The 6,574-nt window shown below is 39.8% G+C and overlaps 1 protein-coding gene across 1 annotated transcript in view; it reads left to right on the top strand.

The window, feature by feature from the left end:
- The first annotated feature begins 3,422 nt into the window (after positions 1 to 3,422).
- LOC102207381 (gamma-adducin-like) overlaps positions 3,423 to 6,574 on the top strand; it is a 24,775-nt gene continuing 21,623 nt past the window's right edge. The window contains exon 1 of the mRNA XM_005727459.2: positions 3,423 to 3,685. The gene's annotated coding sequence lies outside the window, so the exon portion shown is untranslated. The remainder of the gene's footprint in view (positions 3,686 to 6,574) is intronic.

The following is a 6,574-nucleotide window of genomic DNA, read 5'->3' as shown; positions in this document are numbered from 1 at the left end:
TGTGTGTGTGTGTGTGTGTGTGTGTGTGTGTGTGTGTGTGTGTGTGTGTGTGTGTGTGTGTGTGGTGAAGGTAAGGCCTTCTATTAAATGAGGGGAGTTTGAGGGCAGCTCCTGATGTGAAGTGGGTGATAAAATGAAGAGCCATTTTTACAAAGTTCAACGACAGGCTAAACCTGGAAGGCTAGACTGAGGTAAAGCGCCTCATTTCCCTTTGAGTGAGTCTGTTTGTGTCCTTTGCTATTATTTGGCATGACTGAGACATAATTGTTTAACGAATGGAAACAGCACTGTCTTTATTATGGTGCTGTGGAAGGAAACAACTCTATATACTGAACGGCTTATAGCCTACTTTGGGTCACTTTAGTGGATCCCCCACTATTATATACATATTGATGTAATAAGCCTACCCATTGTCAAGCAAATTACCTGAATACAAACGTAATGAATCCCATTACACAAGTGACTGAAGGAGATTTTTGTTTTCCCAAATATTTCAGGATAATCATGAAAGAAGCAGCAAAAAAGAAAAAGAGGCTGAGCATTGTGCCACCAGTTATGATTATATCAATAAAGAATAAAATCCATCTATAATTAAGGAAGCAGCGCATCCCCAGTTGGCTCCATCACAACCACAGCAACAGTTAATTGCTTTGTGCCTGAGACAGCTTCTTCAAGTACTTGGGAATCTGGTCTGACAGCACCCTGTCCTTCTTCCAACATAAAGTGAAGCCCCAGCTGGGGCTTTGCCTTTAAGATCAGAGCTATTCTTCTTTGCCTCCGCGGTGAGCCAGGCAGGCACTGAGCTCTGGTTAGGAGGTGCAGAGAGCCAAGATCGGTCCACCCAATCGATACGGGGGAGTGTGCTTAACATTTTTATCCCGTCTGCATTTCCTTCGAAGGAGCTGTTGATGTAAATTACCAAAGCAAACTTTGTGGCGAGCGCTCGACTCGACTAGAGCGTAGAATGGCACGCTGCAAAGATTCTTGAATACAAAGACCCATAACTCCGTAGCCCCAAGAGAGAAGCTTTGATTTATTTCCAAACTGTTGGGCTCTGTGATAAGTAACAGCAGCTGAGTCAAAAACTGGTGGTGCACGCTCATGTTGGTGCCAAACTGAAAGCTCAGGAAACAACCAGAACTCTCATCTTTGATGTTTTATTTTTCTCTTGACACCAAACAGCTCATTTGTCCCAGACTTTTCCTGCCACTGCCATCAGATGATCATCCACTCACTGCTAGATCAAGGCTTTTCAAAATGTGTGTGTGATTGGGTGCATATTTTGAGGTGATGCCAAGGTTTCTGATGCCAGTGTTTCTGAAAAGTCAGAGTTACAAGTACAAATGTTTTCCTCCGTAAAGAATTTCCTAAAAAATACTGTCTTGCACTCGTCTGTTAACTCCTCCTTCCTTTCTTTTGTTTTAGTAATGCAGCACTGTGCATTTTGCCAGTAATAATACCTCAGTGCAGCATTATTCAGAAAAATCTCCTTTCCATTTAAAGCTTTGGGATTCAGCTTTATAACAGTCTGTTAACTAGAAACTGATTTAAACTTAAGGCACTTTTAACATTTCTTTCAGGCACGTCAGTGTCTGTGGGAGATGAAAACTATCTGGTTTTGTTTTTGCCATTCAGTCAGCGTACCTGACATGTGCAAGTATATCTCCATAATTTTCTGTTCTAGTTCATTTTTGTGATCATGTCACCACTTTTTCTGACCTGAAGACGATCCTTCAAATACTGAAGTCATGTTTACGCTGAAATACTCATGAATGTGATATTGAGTGAAAGGTTGCTGCAGAAAAAGCTTCCAGCTTCCTTTTTTATCAGCTAAATGAACCACCGTAATCACCTTTTTTTTATATACACACACACACATACAAATATATATACATATATATCCTTTTTAAATTGGTCGCAATTTCTCGAGCAACCTCACAACACAAACACTGTTCTACAAACATCAAGGTGTTTCACCCAAATCTGAAGCACAAATCTCAGAGCCCAGAGCTACCAGCTACAGAGTGATGTTTTATTTTCTTCCACCGCTTTCAGTTTCTTGTTTTCTTGATTTTCCAGATAGCTGGTTTAACATGCACCAAAAAAAGAGCACGAGAGAGAGAGAGAAATACACCGTGTGTCACTAGAAAACAGGGGAGGAGAGGAGACGTATATTACTGTCATTATGTTTGCCAAGTCTTCACTAGATGGCAGTGTAGTGTAGCGATATTGCTTGACAAGTTTTATCACACATGGAATCATTTTAGAAACTTTCTAGGGCCTCCTTTCTCCCTTTTCCTTAGTCTCTCTGTTTCAGTGTCTCCATGAGTGTGTCTGTGCAGGTAGGATAGAAAATCAATGACTCCTCTGAAGGAACTTTCTGAGCCGCACAATATAGATGTTTATTTTAATAACTTGCTTACTTCATCCGACTGCGACCTTTGACCTCCCTCCGTGCGCTCTTTGACTGGGGCCGTCCTGTGGGTGTGGCTCTGCGATTGCAGAAAGCTCAGGAAATTAATGTTTTATCAGCCTGCGCAAAGACAACAACAGCAGCGTAGTGGGTGGGAAAGAGAAACGTCTAAATTTAACTCATCAGCTGATGCCAAGCCAAATAAAATAAAAAGCGGACAGTTTCCTCTTGGTTTCTCTTCCAAAACATCTGGAATTTCATTGGGGCAGATCATATCAATGTTTGGTGGGAGTGTAAAAGTTATAAATGCCATGTTATTGCTATCACAGCAGAGGCTTGTTGACATTCTAGAAAATGGATTTTTGCACATGAAGTTAACATATTTCACGCTCCTTGTGTTTCGTGATGTGTTCCTAGTGTTCTTATCATTTTGATAAGATAAACTGTACCCAGACCCACAGATCACAGGCATGCATGGTTCGCTGTCTACCACATACGCTGTTTGATCGTCTGCCATCACGGTGCATTTGTTGCTCAGTCAAAACGGTTATTCGCAGTCTAAAGCTTGTAATTACCTTGCATTTCTACCTTCTTCACAGCGATAGAATGCACTCTTCAAATGCCTGATGTATTCAGGTGGTGGTGCAGTACAGAGGGAGAGCAACACATCCTACTCACTCACTGTGAGAGAGTATGTGGGAGGAGGTGAAAGCATGCAGGCAAGAATTCACTGTGTGCAATGCCCTCCTCGAAAGCAAAATTTAGAACATGAGGCACACTCAATATGCAGAGGAAAAATATGCCTGGCAGGAGATTGCTGCAGTTTTTCTCCATTTATGGTTAGATACAAACGCAACATGTAATTCCTGCATGATAAAAAAGCCTTTAAAAATAATGAAGAAAATCATACGTACTTTAGAGAAACTAGTTGGTGTAATATACAGATATAGATATATATATATATCTATATATGTGTGCCGGGGTGGAAGCTTGTCCCTCCCTTTTTTTTTTTCAGTGCAGTCCAGTCCATTCAAAATGCTTGGTCAAGTTTTCTTCCATTCCTTTTGAGAATAGACAGCCGCTGTGACAAGAGGAGCCGAGGGAGTTCAGGAGATCAGAGGCAAAGCAGCAGTTTCCTCTCTTCTGGGAAACCAGATGACCTTCTTCAAAGTGATAATGTAAACAGCTATCCAACAACGGCTGGAATCGTGGGAGTTTGAAATAAAACGTGAAGAATTCTGCTGCAGGATAAGTGTAGAGACAGCAATCAATGTAAGTTGTGTTCATTTACTTTTTTCATTCTTTTTTTTTTTTACCTTTTTATCCATGAGAGCAGGCATTTACTAGAGCTAAGATCAAAGCAAATAAGTTACATGGCAGGATGATTTTTTTTTTTTTTTTTTTTCTATGCAAGCTTTGAAGCTTTTGGAAAGGAAAGTGTATGTTTTAGTACACTAATAACAGATAAAGGACACCTTATGGCCCAGGAGAATGGGATTTCTTACAGCAACAGATTGTGATACATCCTTTGTGGAGTGATTTTTTTGTAAACACCATATGAAATTTCAGTTACAGCAAACCTGTAAATAGTTTCTGAGTTGCTGCTTTTTACAGAGAGACTGTGTTGCATCTCTATTTACTGCTTTTTCTAGATTTAACATGGTAGTCGTCTGTCACTGCCTAACTGGCCTGTTTGCTGCGGCAGGGTTACCTCCAGCTGCAGAGGCTTCAAACAGATGTTTTCAATTAGCATCACTCTCCAGAAACATTACTCCGAACAAGCATTTGTTGACTTTAGATGTGGAGCTAGGGCAGCACGGGATTTCATAATGTGTGTGCCTGGTGATGCGAGTTATAGACGGCCATAAAACCCAAAAGCAGGTCATGACCCGAACCCTATCAACCATGCAATCAATTGTTCCTGTTGCCGTTTACACTTAGACACAGTTTTCATTTTATGACGTTTTCACGTTAGATTAAGTTTTACGCTGTCATCATCTCCTTGCTAAATTAATTTGATAATAAATGGCTTTTACTGCACTGCATGTAGGTACTTTGTCAGTTTATAGTAAATGTCAGGTTTTTGCACAAATGTGAGAGGTTTATGGAAAATTTACCACATTACCACCTCATTTTTTCGTAGTTGTGATTTGAATGTGACAACATGCAAGGATCTGTTAGCCAGGCCACCACCTCAGCCTCAATTAAAGTGAACCACACAAAACCGCTAGATCTCCAACATGGAGGCCATCCAAAGACAACCGCAGTAGGGACTACAGCCAGCTCTTCCCCTTAGGTAAACAAAGTCTGTCTCTTTCCATAGTGCTGCGACGTGTGTGTGTTTGAATATGTCTCCGGCAGTGTGTGATCATGCGTGTGCCGACGCAGTTCTACACGTAAATGCAGCGAAGGCACCGATCCAACTATAACAATGTAAATTGTTTCAGGTTCAAAGTGCGCTCTGTTGTTGCCACCCACCCTGCTGAGTGGGAGTAGCACAACCATTTTTAGCAAGACGTGGAGTGATATATATTTATGTGAAGTTACCAAAACAATGGCATTGTTTTGTAGTAGAAATTTTAAAGAAAATTTAAAAGGTTTCCTCTCCAAAACGTCTGTGTCTGAGTTTTTCTACAAACTAAGGTGTATTTTATTTATCAGAAAGATGTCAGTAGGAATGTTCTTGTTTCTATTTGGGACCTTTCATTTGATCAAAGTTTAAAGGACCTTGTTTAAAGGAATATGTTTTAGAAACTGACCATTTAAAGAAGTCACTGACATAAAGAAGGCTCTGATGAGTCTCTCAGCTTAAAAAATGTGAATTAAATAGAGTGCAGGACACTGGATATCTTTCTGGCAACCAGTGCAGGTAGTACTCAACCTTTTGCCCTATGACAGCTGGGATAGGCTCCAGCATCCTTGCAACACTGAATTAGATAAGTGAAAGAAAATGAATGAAAGGATGGAGAGGGGGATGGATGGAGTTAATTCAGACAGGCCGTGAAGTCAAGTAGTAGCAGAACTCATTAATCCCTATTTACTGATCTCAGTGACAGCCCATATCAATGCATCTAGTTGGCAAATCTCAAAGAGCACATGCTCTTTGAGCTGCTTTACTTTGCCTGTAGATGTTTCCCATCTGTAAGCCACTTTGCAACCCACTTTCATCCCAGCTCCTCCTCTTCATGTTGTCTCTGATTTAATGCCATGTGCGGTAGTCATAAAACAGAGCCATACTATGCAAATAGACAAAACTGAAAGAAATTAGACACAAATAAATTCTAAAAAAAAAATCATCTTCATAATGTCTGCAAAACAGAATCACAAAATGTAGAGAAAGGGGGAAATAAGCAAAACTCTAAAACTCTCTATAGTGTGTGCCTCTGTGTTCAGAGGCTAAATGTCTGGCTGAGTGAGTGCAACGTAATGGTTACGACTAATATTTGAAACATGTCTGAAAGTCAGAGCTATGATTTAAGTCTTCAAGGTAATCAGCACAGAATGCTTTTGGTTAAAAGAGAAATACAACAGGTCTTTACCCTTAATTATAAAGAAGATCCATCAGTCATGCAGACGGGGTAATCAGGGTTATATTTATGAGATGATTAGTTCGACTCTGTGTATTTCTGTGAAACGGTACAGTTTGCGTCGATTTCTAATCTTTCTTCTTGATGCCATGTTATCTGGCACCCATTCTCTCTTTCCCTTACTAATTTTGCCTCACACAGCATAAGCATTGGTTACCAAGGCAACCATGCTTGCAAGGACCTGAAATAAAGTTGACATCTCTCTCTCTCTCTCTCTCGAAATTAGTCATCATGATAATGTTCAGTGCTAAATACTAGCAGTTTCTGGCTGCTAAGGAAAAAGAAAACACTGATGATGACTTGAAAAAATAAGGAAGGAATGCTCTAAAAAATAGCACAGCAGTTGCATTATGGGAAATGTATTATCTTATATTTTTGGCATTTGATATACAGAAACTCGAGATATTTTTACCTCATGTTGATCTAACTGTTTGGAAGAATTTTACAGGCATTAATTATTAAATTTTTAATCAACATATTAGTCATTTATTAATCATAAATCAGACTTCATTGATGAATTTGGTTTGAATAATTGCTTGCACACTTAAACACTCAGCATTCAAACTATATATAT

This window comes from Pundamilia nyererei, unplaced genomic scaffold (genome assembly GCF_000239375.1).
Source record: "Pundamilia nyererei isolate P.nyererei 1_Seehausen unplaced genomic scaffold, PunNye1.0 scaffold00024, whole genome shotgun sequence".
NCBI classification, from domain to species: domain Eukaryota; kingdom Metazoa; phylum Chordata; class Actinopteri; order Cichliformes; family Cichlidae; genus Pundamilia; species Pundamilia nyererei.
This window is presented reverse-complemented; position numbering and strand designations above follow the sequence as displayed.